This window comes from Saccopteryx bilineata, chromosome 3 (genome assembly GCF_036850765.1).
Source record: "Saccopteryx bilineata isolate mSacBil1 chromosome 3, mSacBil1_pri_phased_curated, whole genome shotgun sequence".
Lineage (NCBI taxonomy): Eukaryota > Metazoa > Chordata > Mammalia > Chiroptera > Emballonuridae > Saccopteryx > Saccopteryx bilineata.
In genome coordinates, this window is record NC_089492.1 from 142995946 (window position 1) to 143013822 (window position 17877).

Genomic DNA, 17877 nt, shown 5'->3' on the forward strand with positions numbered 1-17877 from the left:
GGATAAGTACCTATTCTGAAGGGATAAGCTAATGTACACAAAACTTTTAGCTTTATATGTGTGGCATAGAGTAAATACTAATTGCTTTTGATATCTGGCAGACAAAAGTTCCAGTAAAGAGGGTGAAAGCAGCCACCCTTTAAAGGCTGCAAACCCCAAAATTGGATACATAAAACTGGATCTCAGCATAAACTTCTACTGAAAAAGATAGAATGATAGGTAAATAGACAGACAGACAGAGAAATAAATATGCTGTGCTCTTCTTTGTGGACTTACAAATGACATTTGTCAAGTAACAGTTAATTTTTTAAAAATCTTTCAGAGGGAAAGTGAGAAAATAAAAAATAAAAAAACCACTCACCCTAAGAGTGTGGAAACCTATTACCTGGTTAAAAAGGTGTCTACTTATTTATCTTTTAAAATAATTGGATTTCCCAGAGAAGAGGTTTTTAAAAAAAATTATACAAATAATATATTAAAAAATGATGAATAAAGGATTCTTGAGATTAAAGATGTTAATGAACAACAATGTCCTTACCAAGTCAGGTGCAGCAGCCAGAAGCAAGAGAAGGATCAGGAAGAAGGCTGAGACTGAGGAAAGGCAATCTTTGGATGGCTGATCCAAATGAATCAACTGGAGCAACCAGAAAAAATTTCCGGAGTCCACACGACAGAATCAATCTGGATCATTGGTTGAAAAACTGTTTTCTGTAAAGGGCCAAATAGTACCTACTTATGGCTTTATGCACCATGTGACCTCTATCACAAAGAGTCAAGTCTGATATTTTTAATAAGAAAACAGTCATAGGTAATATATACACTGAGTATAGTTGGATTCCAACAAAATTTTCTTTACAAAACCAACTGAAGTCAAATTGAGCCCACTGGATGTCAATTGTCACCTCCTGTTTGAAGCACGTCTGCCATATCTGAATCCCTTATCTTTATTAATTTTTTTAGTCAGATAGAAAATATCTTTTAGTAATAGCTTTAGAAAGCTCCAATGTTTCTATTTTGAGAGTTTTGCCCATATGAGACAGTTTTGCGACCTTAACAGAAATATTATAGCTTGGCTAATTCCAGGTTAACTGGTTTCTGTCCCACCTCTCCACTGTCTCTGGTAGTATATAAAATGGCTACAGAGCCATTTCTATTTACCTTCTTAGTTGTCTCAAGACCATAAGTTTTCCCACAATAGAACTTAACTAGCATAGAATTTATTACCAAATGATTTTCAGAGTTGTGTCCATTACCAGTAAAAGACAGGTAGAAAAGCAATTAATACAAGTCTAAAAATGTCTGAGCTGCACAACCCCAAAGGGCAGTTAACTTTGAATAGATGGACAAGCAGTGTTTCCCAACATGTTCTTCTTATTTTTTGATATAGACTGAAAAAGCAAAAGCAAAAAAACTTTAAGTTCTTTTTATTTCTCTCAGATTTTAACATCAGATACATTAACTTCTTAGATCTCTGAGAATTTGAAAAAAAAAATCTAAAACATTGTGTAGTTTCTTACAATTAACCTGTCTCACATGGGACATTTCTTAAATCAGGTACCTGTTTGATCTACAGAAACATTTCATGCATTTAATTAGTTTATTTTTTACTTATTTAGTAGGAATAGTAGCTCAATTTTATGGGCACAAAAACTCATTTATACTAAAAGTTTTAGTCTTATGTCAATTATATTAGATTTCATCCATCATGGAGGGAACAGGGATATGTCCCCATGGGATATGGATTTGTCCTGCTTGCTGACAATGTTTTTGCCAGCACCACCACTTATGGTCTAATAGAAGTCAGCTTCACCGTAGATATTTCTATCAACATGGCCTCTAAGCAAGGAACTCATTTTATGATGAAAGATGTGCTACAATGAGCTTAGCTCCCAGAATTCACTGGTCTTACCACACACTGCACCACCTAGAAGTAACTGACCTGATAGAAGAATGAATGGGCTTCCTGAAGGTCACTTTCTATATCAATAATCTATTGCTGTATAACAATCACCCCAGTGCTTTAGATTAAAACAACAATAATGTATTGTTTCTCACAATTCCGAGTTGTGAAATGTTCAATGTGGATTGAATGGGCAGTTCTACTACTGGCTTTGCTTGGCTCACTTGTTTGGCTTCAGTCAGCTGGATACTCAGTGATGACTAGATGGTTCAGTTTGACACCACACAAATGTCCAGAGTTTTGGCCGATTTGGATAGAATGAGTGGAATGGCTAGAGCTCTTTCTCATTCCAACATTCCAAAAGAGCAAGGTATAAAATCCAAGTACTAGCCCTGGCCGGTTGGCTCAGCGGTAGAGCGTCGGCCTAGCGTGCGGAGGACCCGGGTTCGATTCCCGGCCAGGGCACACAGGAGAAGCACCCATTTGCTTCTCCACCCCTCCACGGCGCTTTCCTCTCTGTCTCTCTCTTCCCCTCCTGCAGCCAAGGCTCCATTGGAGCAAAGATGGCCCGGGCGCTGGGGATGGCTCTGTGGCCTCTGCCTCAGGCGCTAGAGTGGCTCTGGTCGCAACATGGCGACGCCCATGATGGGCAGAGCATCGCCCCCTGGTGGGCAGAGCATTGCCCCTGGTGGGCGTGCCGGGTGGATCCCGGTCGGGCACATGCGGGAGTCTGTCTGACTGTCTCTCCCTGTTTCCAGCTTCAGAAAAATGAAGAAAAAAAAAATCCAAGTACTTGTCAAGACTCTGTATCAATGTATACTGATATCCTCTTGTTACTAGACTAAAAGGGTTCATTTGCCTGCATGCATCAAAGCCCAATAAGACACTAACAGGAGCTTGCAGCAAAGAAAGTAAGAATTTATTAGTTGAGGAAATGGTATCATGCCCAGAGTCATAGGTGAACACTACTCAAAGACCTAGCTCCTTGATGACTTCGAGGAGACAGGTTATATAGGGGAAATATTATTTTCATGGTGACTAAGGAAATTCGGGTCATGGTCAAGATCATGGTCTCTAACGGCTGGCTGGTGCTAGGATAGGGGTACCTATATCATTATATCTGGTCCTGATGTCAGCCACTGTGTAGCTTCATCTGGTTTTACCACTATTCTGAGCCTGGAGCTAAAATACAACTGAGGCCTAGATGTTATCTTTTGTTTGATTGAAAGTCTATCTCTGTGGTTAAGAGAGATAGCTCAAAGGCTTTGGTCTTAAGATTGTTTAATGCTGATCAGGTCTCATCACCCTGAGGGCTTAAGTAATAATTAATGTGCACTGGAGAAGAAGGCAAGTGAGTCAGGGTACTGCATGGGTCAGTTTGAATGAAAAGGAAAGGAGGGAATCGCATTAAAGAAATAAAAACTTCTGCACAGTTAACACCACTGGGAAAAGCAGTCACATGGCTAAAGCCATAGCCACAGAGAGAAAGGAACATTGAAGAGATAATTACCACAGTTCACCACACCGGAGCTTTTTGAGCCCATGGCTAAAACACAAACAGCATTGCCATGACAAGTTTTATTAGGCATGCATATCAGGGGATAATTATTTATTTTTTTCTAACTGTTCCATTGCTAGAGAGGGAGAGGAGTTTGGAAGGGAAGAGGGAGAAAAAGAGGAAGGGAGAGCAAGAATGGAGAGAAAAAGAGAGAGAGAGAGAGAGAAAAGCATCAACTTTTCCTCTAGTTATTCCATTTAGTTGCATCTTCATTGCTTCTCCTACATGCCCTGACTGAAGATTGAACCCACAGCCTCAGTGGCCTAGTACAAGGCTTTATCCACTGAGCCTCCTAGCCAGAGCTGGTATAGTTACTTTTACATAGCTAAGCAGATGCCCATAAAATAAGATATAAAAAAAATGAGGGCAGAGAATTTAATGATGAATTTTGACTTTGTTTGAAAAGTAAAAGTGAAAATTGCCTTTCAAACGTATGTTATATAATGGATAGCCTTATCTTTGCAGGCTTTTGAAATTGGATTTTAGCTTTTTCTTATTTTTATTTTATCATAAATCTGTAGTTGATAGTATTTTGAAGTTCTTGAAATTTCAGAAAACAAGCTTACATGAAGGATTTCTTTGAATGATGTGAATTTCATCTTTTTGTCCTCATTTTGGAGCTATTTGAAGATGACTTTGTAAATTACTCATATTTACTGCATGATAGAGAAAGAGTAAATGTTACCTGAAAAGTTATCAAGATTTATTAGAAATTTTTATAGTGAATCCTTAGAATGAAAATAACTGTTACATGTGTTTTCGATAAATGTAATCATTTCTCCTGATAATAATAATTATGGCTATAATTCACCATTTATTACCTGTCACTATCCAGCAAATAGCAAAGAAGAAATTAACCTTTGAACAGAATTAAATGAACATAAAAAACTAAATGCTATAGGAGCAAAAATATTTATACAAATGCTAATTAAGTATTTGGCATTTAAATTATAAGGCATAAAATAATGTTTTTCAGGCAAGCATGGGAAAATACCATGAAAGCCATACTTACAATTTTTATGTAGGCTAAACCTTGCAGGGGTCTTCAAACTTTTTATAAAAACCGCCCACTTTTGCAGTGCTGGTCAACCTGGTCCCTCCCGCGCAACCAAACAGCGCTGCAATTGGCCCACCATGAAAGCTGGACTGCCCACTAGTGAGCGGTAGGGACCAGGTTGACCAGCACTGCAAAAGTGGGCGGTTTTTATAAAAAGTTTGACGAGAGCCTTTGTAAAAGATTTTTATTAAGCTTGCAGCTATAAATGAAGTTCCTATCTCAGTACCTGCATTTATATGGGACTACAGAGACAAACTAATTTTATAATATTGGCTGTCAATAATGCTTAATAATATGCTCATCTAAAATATTCAAATTACTACTCTTGAGGTATATTTGAGTAATACCAAAATAACTCTGAGTCATTTTTTAAATAACAATATAATGCTTGAAACAAAACACTAAGTTAAAAAATGCGTTTTCGGCCCTGGCCAGTTGGCTCAGTGGTAGAGCGTCGGCCTGGCATGCAGAAGTCCCAGGTTTGATTCCCGGCCAGGGCACACAGGAGAGGAGCCCATCTGCTTCTCCACCCCTCCCCCTCTCCTTCCTCTCTGTCTCTCTCTTCCCCTCCCGCAGTGAGGCTCCATTGGAGCAAAGATGGCCCGGGTGCTGGGGATGGCTCCTTGGCCTCTGCCCCAGGCACTGGAGTGGCTCTGGTAGCGACAGAGCGACGTCCCGAGGGGCAGAGCATCGCCTCCTGGTGGGCGTGCTGGGTGGATCCCGGTCCGGTGCATGCGGGAGTCTGTCTGACTGTCTCTCCCCATTTCCAGCTTCAGGAAAAAAAAATAAAAAATAAAAAATAAAAAAAAATGTGTTTTCAATCATTTGTATTAGCAGTCTATAGAGATTTCTAAACTAAAAATGGTGTTCATATCCCTGGAAATACAAATAAAATGTTTTAATTCATTTGTGAACAAAGTAATATTAGTTCAGCTTCCTAAACCCTCTTGATGTAGATAGATGATTTACATATAAACACATCTGTCCTGAGGTTGTAATCTTTGGAGGAAAGGCTGAGCGTGGGCATCAGTTAGAGTCAGGCCCAACTCCAAGTAATAGAGATCCAAAAATGTTGGCTAAAATATAATAAGGTCATTTTTCTTTCACGACCAAATCCAAGTATAGGCAGTTCATGGCAGACATGCTGGATCTGCATACCTCTGAACACCATCTACTTCCAGATTTGTTTCCTTCTCCTTAGAGTGTGGCCTTCATCCTCCAGGTCTAAGATAGAGATCTAGACATCATGTTACAATCCAAGCTTCTGTTTAGATAAATATGGGAGGGAGAAAGGAGCAAGGGGTACCGTCAACTTTTCTTATAAAAACGTTTCTGTAATTCTGTCATCCATCAGTTTAGTGTACTTCCACTTTGACCAGAACATAATCAAAGAGCCACACTTAGCTGCAAAGGAGCCTGAGAAATGTAATCTTTATTTACATATGCTCAGCTCAAAATTCTAGTACTATGAAAGAATGGAAAACAGCTGTTTTTGGATAATTTGCTGTCTAGGCCACAGATTCTCTTCCTACTCTCTTTTTGGTCCTCATGTTCCCTCTGCCTTTTCCAGCACTTAACAAAATAGATAGGTGTTCACTAACTCCTTTTGAATAAAATAATAAATAGAAGAATGAATAGCTAGAATAAAGTAATGCACACAAGTTTCTATATCTAGAGTCACTTCTAAAGTTTTAAGGAAATACATTTCAATTGAGTGTTAACTAATGTAGTTGAAGCTTCCAAAAGAACATCATCCTAATTAATTTTACAGGTCTTTTTAGAAAATATATCTAAAATTTTTAAATGATAAATCTAAAATAAATATTCAGAATTTATCTATAATAATTATGAAAAAACTATGGCTAAATAAACTCTCCAATAAACAATAAATGAATTAAATGTCATATCCTAGCTATCAAAAATAGTACTTTGAACAATGAATTGATCCTTTTTTTGAGGGCTAACCACCTGGAACCCTGTGGAATACCCTACAAACACCACCTCATTTGATCTTCAAAAGTATTCCCGACTATGGGCAAAACTACCCCAGAGCTGAGAAGCTGAGGAGCTGAAAACCACAGAAGTTAGGTAAATTTATTATGGTCATAGAAAGTAATAAGCAGAATTCCAACTCGTATCTGGCTTCCTCCCAAAGGCTTCTTCACTATGAAAATGTCATGTTCAAAATTAGAAAATGAGACTAGATTGGCAGCCCAGATTCAATATTATGGATAGCCTTCAGTTCAAGCTAGATAAATTCTGTTTTATCAAACACAATTTGGAAATTGTTTTAAATATTGGAGAATGTGATCAATATGAGGTCTTAGGGATATTATCCTTAAATTTATACAGGATGTAGTAGGAGAGGCAGAGCAAAGAGGCTGATTCAGCACTCACAGTTATCCAGGAGTAAATTGATGTCTACACTAGAACTGTAGCTCCAGGATTTAAAACATAGACAGACATAGACACATTTCTCCAGAATTTAAAACATGGGTCTAGACATAGATACATCTCAAAGAAAGAAAAAAAAAAGATAAATTTGGAGGACAAAGTATATATTACAGTTCTACAAGACTCCCAGGTTTCAAGTGAGGATTACGAGGCTGACAAACTGCAGTCAGAATACTGTTCTCCCTCCTTAGTTTCCCTCAGCCCCACCTGCCGTAGGCTCAGCCTCACCCTTGTTGGTCATGTATATAAGAAAGAAGGAGGTAGATACATACATTAGACCAACATCCCGACCAAAAACTTTCTGGTTCTTGGAACCTACACTCCTCCCACTTACACAATATCAGTACTTAATGAAGTTTTCAAAGATTAACTATTAAAACATAGCCATAATCTGTCCAGAAGTAGAGAATGCATCACAGCTAAAATATAACAATTTCAAACATCATACTGACTGAATGCAAATTCCTTTTACTAATGCTTCCTTGCTAACTACCCTCATTGTTATCATTCTTTGACCTCACCCTATTGACAAATCCAATGGCCACATTTCCTTCATTTTTTTTATAATACATACTGTATTTCCCCATGTATAAGATGCACCCTTTTTTTGAAAAAATTGAGGTCTAAAAATGGTGCATCTTATACAGCGGTTGTAGTTTTTTAGATGCATTTTCCGCTTTTTTGCATGGATGAGGGGTTGTATAAATTTTATGATGAATAAAATGTGAGTTGAATAACTTCACATAATACATTTATTTTCAAATTTTGGGACCCCAAATTAAGGTGTGTCTTATATATAAGAGCTTCTTTTTTTTTTTTTTTTTTTTCATTTTTCTGAAGCTGGAAACAGGGAGAGACAGTCAGACAGACTCCCGCATGCATCCCGACCGGGATCCACCCGGCACGCCCACGAGGGGCGACGCTCTGCCCACCAGGGAGCAATGCTCTGCCCATCCTGGGCATCGCCATGTTACGACCAGAGCCACTCTAGCGCCTGAGGCAGAGACCACAGAACAATCCCCAGCGCCCAGGCCATCTTTGCTCCAATGGAGCCTTGGCTGCGGGAGGGGAAGAGAGAGACAGAGAGGAAAGCGCGGCGGAGGGGTGGAGAAGCAAATGGGTGCTTCTCCTGTGTGCCCTGGCCGGGAATCGAACCCGGGTCCCCCGCACGCTAGGCCAACGCTCTACCGCTGAGCCAACCGGCCAGGGCCAAGAGCTTCTTATACATGGGGAAATACGGTAAGAAGTCTTTAAAACAATTGACTGTTTTCTCCTCTTTGAAATGCTTTTATTCTCTCAGTTTCTAGAACCCTCCCCCAAGTGCATTTTTTATTTCATTTGCTGCTCCTTCCAAGTTTTTTTTTGCTCTTGCTTTTCCACTACTGTGCCTCTAAACATTGGCAATTTTCAGGACTCACTTCTTGTTCCTCTTTCTCTTTTTTTCTTGAGTGATTCCATTTATCCCAGTGATTTACATTCCAGACCAGTGTTAATGTCTCAGGTATTTATATATTGCTCTCACCTGCACCTTCTTTAAGAAGTCATACAGCACATTAAATAATTGCCTAGTTTTGAAACTTAGTGCCATCTTTTTCTAACTAAGGGACTTGTTCACACTAATTATGTTCTCAGAGCCTCACTTTCCCCAATTACAAAATGATAGTAATTAAAGTACCTACCTCATAATATTATTGTGAAAATTTAAATAGCTCCCTGCCAGATGACTCCATGAATAGTGTCTTCTCAGCATGCTAAAGTAATATACTGCTCACAAAAATTAGGGGATATTTCAAAATGAATATGAAGTGATAAAAAAAACATTTGATTTTTTTAAAGATAAGAACATTAGAAAAGCAAACAAGTCAAAGAAAGTTGTTCAGTTATGATGCAAATAAAATGCAAACACAATTATAGTGGTTGAGTAAGTGACATATTGGGGGGGTGAACAGAAGCATGTCTAACTGGACAAGAGTGCCACACATTGACTGTTCAGTAGGGTGTATGGTCACCCAAGACTGCCAAAACACACGGACAGTGATGGGGCAGGACAGGATCAGACTGTCCAGCAGTTCTTGTGGGATCCTCTGCCACTCTTGCTCCAGGGCAACCTCCAGCTCAAGAAGTGTTGTGGGAGGCATTGGATGGTTTGTCGGACGTCTTCCCAGTGCATCCCAAGCATGTTCAATGGGATTCAGGTCTGGAGAACATGAAGGTCTGGAGAATTGAACCCATGTGTTCAATTCCTGCCTCCTGAAGCATGTTGTTGACGAGATGCACACGGTGGGGCCTTACATTATCGTCCAAGAAAAGAAAGTTGTTTCCAACTGCTCCAGCATAGGGTACCACTGTAGGGTGGACCTCATCTCAATATCTGACAGCAGTCAGCGATTCATTTCTGATTACATGGGGGTCAGTACAACCACTAATGCTGATGCCAGCCCATACCATGATTCTACCACCACTGAAGAAGTCCCTTTCTAGCATGAAATGAGGATTCTCCTGTGTTCCTTGTTCACACCAGATCAGGACACAATGACTGTCAGGCTGCAGACTGAACTATGACTCAGCAGAGAAGAGGAGAGCTGATGACTCATCATGGGTCCAATGATGATGCTCATCAGCCCACCTTCTACGGGTTCTACAGTGTTCAGCAGATAATAGAATGCACACCATTGGTCACCGGACATGCAGTCCAACATGATGGAGCCAATTTCATATGGTCTGGATGCATATGCATCATCTAATGGCAGCAAGAAACTGTACCCGCAGCTCTGTTGCATTGCTGTGCCTGTTCCTTCTTGCCAATAAAGTCAGGTAGCAGTTATCTCTTGCTGTTGTGGCAGATGGATGACCTTGCCCTCATTTTCTTCATACTGTGCCAGTCTCTTGAAAGTGATGCCACAGTCTGCTAATCACGCTTTGGGATGTTCCAAGTGCTGTTGCCACTGTTGTCTGTGTTTGACCAGCTTCAACACGTCCTATGGCTCTCCAGGTTTTGCATTCAGGCAAATGATGTTGCATTGCAAGGGCTGGGAAATCACAGGCTATGCACTTTCAAAATCAGGGAACATACAGATACTCCAGTACAGTACTTTCAGCCTTTTGTATAGTGCATTTCCACCAATGAAATAAAAGTTGGTTTTTCTGGTTTAAATATTTTTGTTACACCAGGACAACAAGCCAAAAAGTTACATATAAGCCTTTTTGTTTAGGGCTACACATAAGTGATAGGATCTCTAGCCACTACTTTGTCTGTTGCTTCACCTGTAAAATGAGAGACTAGCATAAACTTCATGGAGTAGTGAGGATTAAAGGAAAAGGTGAAAATGAAGCACCTGTTCCACTGCTCTCACCACCAATATTGTGCTGCTGCTCTAACTCCTGTACCAGTGCACAGATACATTCTACAAGCAATATAAGAACGTCTGACCTCATCAAATAGAAGCACTGCATATTGTAAACTGCAGCATAAAAATTGGTTAAGTCAGTTAAAATGCCAGCATCACCACTTTCCAGCGTCAATGGCTTGTAACTGTAGTTTTCAACCTCTATTAAAAAAAGGGGGGTGGCCTGACCAGGCAGTGGCACAGTGGATGGAGCGTCTGACTGGGATGTGGAGGACCCAGGTTCGAAACCCCAAGGTAGCCAGCTTGAACCCAAGGTCGCTGGCTTGAGCAAGGGGTTACTTGGTCTGCTATAGCCCCACGGTCAAGGCACATATGAGAAAGCAATCAATGAACAACTAAGGTGTCGCAATGAAAAACTAATGATTGATGCTTCTCATCTCATTCCATTCCTGTCTGTCTATCCCTCTCTCTGACTCTCTCTCTCTGTCTCTATTAAAAGAAAAAAGAAAAAGGTTCTGAATACCATTTAAACATAAAGAAACCTTTGAGGTATATTCTTCTTAGTTATCTCAAATGATATAAAAAAAAAAGCCTTGTGTACAGGTGTTTTAAAAGCAGGCAGGAAGGTATCAAACGTAAGGTTATTTTATCATTTTGCTATTAACTGTGTACGACTATTGCAAAATTGCTCAAACTGAAAGGAATTTTACTTCTGTTTCATCCATGACTCCAAACAGGATCGAAAGAGGAGTTTTACCATCCCTTCTTTGGGTTTTATGGAGACTTGCTTTATCCCTCTGTGTTCAGCCTCCTAACACACTGTGTCAACCTTACAAGGGCTTAGGAAAGGGCAACTTGGAATTTTTTACAAGTTTCTCTTTGTGGTTTCCTGCTCTTCTCTTTTATCAATATTCCGTTGATCTCAGCGGCTTCTTTAAAAAAATAAATAAATAAACCATTAGAAGCAGCTATTCTGCTCGGGAATGTAAACTTCCTTTACGTTAAAGAAGCCAGATTCTGGCCTTTGCACCAGAAACCCCAAGCCGCCATTTGCCATGTGCTCTGGGCTCAAATCATTTTATGTCAAGGACGAGACATACATACCGGCACTCAGAACTCAGGCTGCTGCACCCCCACAGATGTTGGAGACAAACTCTCTGGGCCGGAGGCCACTCTGGACAGGCTCTTGTCCTCACAAGAGACATAGGACCGGAACCCGAACCCGCTATAAATAAGCGAGGTTGCACCCTGGAGAAGCAGGGCACAGGCTGGAGGGCTGCTCTACCCCTCCGTTATGCTTGGAGCATCACAGTGTTGGAGGGGACAGAGCTTGAGGGGACGCAGGCGAACCCAGCCCCACTCCAGCCCACACACCCGCAGGCTCACCTGGCAACTTCCCTACCCCAAGGGCCCAGACACCAGTCAGGCACAGACCCAGACCAGGAAACTACTTAAGAGGCCGGTTCCAGCGCTCCGAGGGCAGAGGCTCTGCCACAGACTCCTTCTGGCTCTTTCCAAGGCGGTAGAAAGAGCTGAGCCTGGGCGCAGGATCCTTGTGGGAACCTCTGAGAGTTACAGGCCCTCCCTAGGCCTTGGCCCTGGTGGATCTGGGTTTTTAAGGCCAATGTGCCTTTCTTGGGACTCTCCTGTGGAGGCCCTAGTGCAGGTGTGGTCAACAGTCCATGTCCCGTGTTCGTACATGTCCCGTGTTCGTACGTGCCCCCCCACCAGATTAGAAAGAAAACTTTTTTCACGGGCTGGATGAAATATTAAAATTAAAAATGTTAAATACAAAACCAATTCATTTAGATAAACAAAATTTTATTATGTAATTTGTTTATGAATAAATGTGAGTGAAAAAAATTTTAATATACAATATTATTTTAATAAAAATATATTTAATAAAAATATAATTATATATGGTATAAATATCCAAACTGTATGGCAATCAATCAAAACATTATTTAATTAATAGAATGAGCTTGAAGGGGTATATCACAAATAAAACAATTATTTAGTTTTACAAATAGCCTGGACACGTTTTCAGTTATCAACTGCAGCTATTGTCTATGCTACAATGCCACTTGATTCAGCACACTTGACCAAAAAAATAACGAATTGTTTGACCTTGGGTGCACACTGGCAAACTCCGCCTAAAAGAATGTGGGTTTCACATCACTGCTAAATGTCAAACAGTTTATATCAAGTACGGAAGAGTATAAAAGTTGTAAATCTTTTTTTATTGTTAATTTTAATGGGGTTACATTGATAAATCAGGGTACATATGTTCAGAGAAAACACCTCTAGGTTATTTTGACATTTGATTATGCTGCATTCCCATTACCCAAAGTCCAATTGTCTTCCGTCACCTTCTAACTGGTTTTCTTTGTGCCCCTCCCCTCCCCCAACCTCCTCCCTCTCCCCCCTCAACCACCACATTCTTGTCCATATCTCTGATAATGGAATTTTTAAAAAAATAAAGAAGTATCGTGAATCCTTTCGACCAATTATTGGAAGTTAACCCTAGATTAGTCACATGTGGAATTATTTTCTCTGTATCACTATCTTCTTAAATATCTCAATTTCCAATAATCAAAGACGCTTCTGCTTCTGAGTAGCTGAGATTTTAAGGTAGCGGAGAATATTAAAAATTTAATCGCGGGCCGCATGAACTCATTATGCTGGCCAGATCCAGCCCACGGGCTGTATGTTGGCCATGCCTGCCCTAGCGGTTACCCGCAGGGCTGGACCACGACCTAGAGATTTTTTCCCCCCTACAACTACACTGTGATTAGAGTCTGCCCTTCGAAAATACAATATAAACTTAAGAAGCGGAGCCCACTTCTCTTTCAGCAAGCACAGCCCCGAGGCCCCTCCGGGGAGGACCAGCCTCCTTTCCTGATACTCGTTTACAGTGTCGATAAGTAGACTCTAATCAACCATGAGTGGACCATTGTAAGCCTTTTCCTAGGTGACAGACTCAAGCATGTCAACAAGCAAGTGGAATAAAGTTGGAGTATATGCCAAAAGGAAATGTTCTATTAGTTTCAAGCATTTACCACCAGTTAACAATTTTATCCTCAAAATACCTTTTCTCATCTCTACATTACAGGTGGGAAAAATGAGGTATGTTGAATAACTTTCCAAGGTCACAGAGCAGAAAGCAAGTAGTGAGTCTGGGATTTGAAACCAAACAGTGAAAAGTTCGCCCCTAAAAACACCGTATTTACTACACTACCTTTCACCAGGCATGTGTGAGAGAGGAGGGTGGTGACGCAGAAGAGAAACAAAGGGTTCACCTTTTATTGATTGATCAAGATTGGCTATTCTTGTGGGATTGGGGTCTACAGATACAAAGACTAGCTTTTGGTAGAGCCTGGATGGAGAACTGGAAAGCACTTGACAGGATTAAGGACCTAGAACTGGAAATGGAACTTAGGGAGGTAGGAGCAGAGTGGCCTGAAAAGAGAGTAGCTGGGGCTAGACCACACAGGAGACCCTGATAATTTGTGTTTTCTGCTAAGGACAATGGAAAGCTGTTGAAATGTTTTTTAACAGTAAATTATAAGACTTGATGTAGGGTTTGGTTAAAGATGTGATTAAGATAATTTGGGGCCTGACCAGCTGGTAGCGCAATGCATAAAGCATTGATCTGGGACACAGAGGTCCCAGGATCAAAACTCCGAGGTTGCTGGCTTGAGTGTGGACTCATCTGGGCTGAGCAAGGCTCACCAGCTTGAGCCCTAGGTCTCTGGCTTGAGCAAGGGGTCACTCGGTCTGCTGTAGCCCCCCAGGAAAGACAAGCAATCAATGAACAACTAAGGTGCCCCAATGAAGAATTGATGCTTCCTTCCTGTCTGTCCCTATCTGTCTCTGTCATACACACAAAAAAAGAAGATGATTTTGGTGGAGAAGAAATGAAATAAAGTTTATCCGTAAATCCTAACACCCAGCCACTACTTTTGTAAATATTCAGAAAATCACAATAACATGGGTTAATGGGTTAAGGTGCCAGAAGGAACACCAATTTGCTGTCCCTTCACTTTTCTTATCTCGGTATCCTCTAAACATGTAGCAGATAGTAGAGCCTAGGTCACCAAGCTGAGATTCGATGACATAATCCTGGCTGTAGGATGAGATTTGTAAGAGCAGGGAGGACTATAAGTGACCCTATAAGGTCAGGAGGACATACATCTAGTTACCAGACAGAATTGGGCAGAAGGTCTCAGCCAAATCCTGGCAATATGTATTGGAGAAGCCTGGTTCTGAACCCCAAAAATCTCCCCTACATAAATGAGATTGGTTTTAGAAACTCAGAAATGATAGGTCAACCTGCAGAAAAGTTTCCCAATGTCCACAAATTTAAACATAACAATGGCCAATTTCCTGAACTCTCTGAGCAGCTACCAAGCTGCCTGGACAAAAAAGACTGCTGGGAACAGATGAACACTGCTTTCCTCTACCCCTTTGGGATGAACATACAACATGTGGTCCTGTTCTTTTATACTGTCTTGCATAGAAACTCATTAGTCTCAGTGTCTCCCTTAGATTTTCTTTTAATCCACTGTTTCTCCAGTGTAAGAAAGTCCTAATAAAAAACTTGCAGTCTTTCCTTGTATCTCTTCATTCCATCTGTGTGGTAAAACCAAGCCTGTTCATGGTTGACAAATGTCAGAACAGAGCTAAACATCCATGTACAAAGGAAGAAGGGAGTAGTACATTCTAGAAGTAAAATGGAGTTAACCAAGAACTAGAAAACTAATATATTTGTTTGTCATAGCTCCCATAGGAGGCTGGGGTAAGGGGGTGGGTGTATTTTGTTCCCCAAATCTTCTAACTTTTGGTGGCTACCAGCATTACTCAGCTTGAAGTCGCATCACTCCAATCTTCGTAGCCAATACTGTACATGGAGTCTCCTGCCTCCTTCTTATAAAGTAATTTGTGATTTGATTTATGGCCCACAGAGATTATTTAAAATGATATCCCCATCTCAAGATCCTTAACCTAATCGCATCTGCAAAGACCCTTTTTCAAATAAGGTAGCATTTACAGGTTTTAAGATTAGGACTTTGGCTCAGCGGTAGAGTGTCGGCCTAGTGTGCGGAGGACCCGGGTTCGATTCCCGGCCAGGGCACACAGGAGAAGCGCCCATTTGCTTCTCCACCCCTCCGCCGCGCTTTCCTCTCTGTCTCTCTCTTCCCCTCCCGCAGCCAAGGCTCCATTGGAGCAAAGATGGCCCGGGCGCTGGGGATGGCTCTGTGGCCTCTGCCTCAGGCGCTAGAGTGGCTCTGGTCTCAACATGGCGACGCCCCAGAGGGGCAGAACATCGCCCCCTGGTGGGCAGAGCATCGCCCCTGGTGGGCGTGCCGGGTGGATCCCGGTTGGGCGCATGCGGGAGTCTGTCTGACTGTCTCTCCCTGTTTCCAGCTTCAGAAAAATGAAAAAAAAAAAAAAAAAGAAAGAAAAAGAAAAAAAAAAAGATTAGGACTTGAAATCTTTGAGAGGCATTATTCAGCCTACTACACCACCTCTAGATTTTGACAGATTTTTCTTCAGTTAAACAAGGTGGCTGCAGCACATAATCTCTACAACAATACTGCCAATAAAACCTTGCTGCAGCAATGGAGTCTATCATTTACTGTCCAGTGCAGTAGCCATTAGCCACAGATGGCTATTGAGCACCTGAAATGTAGCTAATGCAATTGAGGAGCTGAATTTTTATTTAGTTTTGATTTAGATAGCCACATGTGACCAATGGCTGTCATATTGAACAGTACAGTTCTAGTATCTCTATAATTCTAAATTCTTCACTCTGTGAAGCACCTTTAAAAAATAAGTTACTTGTCCCCCCCCCCACAATATTTCACCTCACCTCATAAAATTATTCACAACTTTTACATGCTATTGTTTAGTCTAGTGGACTTTGGGCAGCATTCTTTTAACCAAAAAAAATTATTTGGAAAACCAAAGTGGAAACCAGGCTGACCTAATGAAGTTGGATAGTGGGAGAGGCAGGAGGATCTGTGGCAGATCCAGGGTCTCCACCTGTTCACTAAACCCAAGTAGCTCCCCAAGGAGCAAAGAACTGCCACTAACACTCAGTGGAGGGGAGGCATTTGTGAAACCAGTGGTTATTCTTGGAAATTTTCTAGAGTCAAGTCAGACTTTAACACACATAGTTTACATCTTTTATCTTGGCAGTAGCTAGAAAACATTGTCATTTTCTTGGTCCTTTTTGCCTTCACTGGACCACTGTTCATTGGCATTTTATGCTTCCCTTGGTCTGCCAGAAATTTCTGTTTGTAGCCTGTTAAGTTTTCGGACTGTTTTCTCTCAATTTTGCCTTCCCTTTATCTATTTAGCATTTAAAGTCACCTCATAAAGACCTTCTGTCCTGCCCATGCCCTCTTCTCCCACATTGCTGACTAGTTACAGCACTCAGGTAGGAAACTCCACAGTTGTCTACCTTAAAGGCCTCTATTGGATCAATTGCAACCATAACCATTCATTTTCATCCACTGTGTTGCAAGTAAGCCCTGGCTGGGTAGTTCAATTGCCAAGTTTGTGGGTTCAATCCCCAGTCAGGGCACATACAAGACTCAACCAGTGAATGCATAAATAAATGAAACAATAAATCAATGATTCTCTCTCTAAAATCAATCAATTATTTTAAAAAAAATAAAGGTAGACTTGCCCCATGTTAGTTCCTAGTTTTGAGCTAACAGTTTGCTAGTTTCATCCTAATAAACTTCTAGCTCCATGTTCTCTACTTTGTCACACTCATCTCTACAGGTTGCTCTCTGTTTAAATCATGTTCCCACAAAGCCAGTGAAAAATGTTTGAAGAAATTCAGCGCACTTTAGATTCAGCCTGTAGTTTCTCCAAGACCAATAACACAAAACTGTAGGACTGTATCCTGACTAGATACCCAAGTGGCAGATTCCTCTGCAGCTCTATTTTGGTTTGGTCTCTACAGACTCATCAACTATAACAGCAGAAGATTCAATCTTGCTAGAAAATTTCTTCTTGTGCAAATTTTATTTCAGAATGAGTCTGACTGTTCCTTTATCTAAATTTAAGTTTTCAGCATTTTCCTTACAGTTAACTGGCTATTTGAGCAAACCAAAATTCTGATCTTCTCAACATTTTCGTGTGTCCTGTGGGTGGCTGAATAGCTACTTTGAGCATCATCATGGGTATCATCTCTACCTTTTTCAAACCTTTTGTGCCAGTCAAAACCTCTTGCTCTTGATATTACTTCTTCAACATAATCTACTTTTAACATTTCAAAAGTTTCACTTGCAGATTTATTTAACATTACACAGTTTAATCTAAATTCCTTGCTCTACAAATGGCCACTCATTTTTATGATGGGAAAAAGTAATAATTCTATTCACATCTACTCACACTGTTGGTTGGCAATCTTGAAAGCATGGTTATGGCCAGTTGAAACAAGTATATGCCCAGCAACAATCACTCCTCTGATTTCATAAACTGCACGTAAAAAATTAGTCAAAATTATAATGGAAGACTGCAAATGATCTCTAGAGGAGTTGATGAA

At 40.7% G+C, this 17877-nt stretch overlaps 1 non-coding gene across 1 annotated transcript; it reads right to left on the minus strand.

Moving 5' to 3' along the window:
* Positions 1–11035: 11035 nt before the first annotated feature.
* On the minus strand, positions 11036–11158 carry LOC136332429 (small nucleolar RNA SNORA26). The gene has a single exon (XR_010730693.1). It is a non-coding gene; the product is annotated as a small nucleolar RNA SNORA26 (small nucleolar RNA).
* Positions 11159–17877: the final 6719 nt, after the last annotated feature.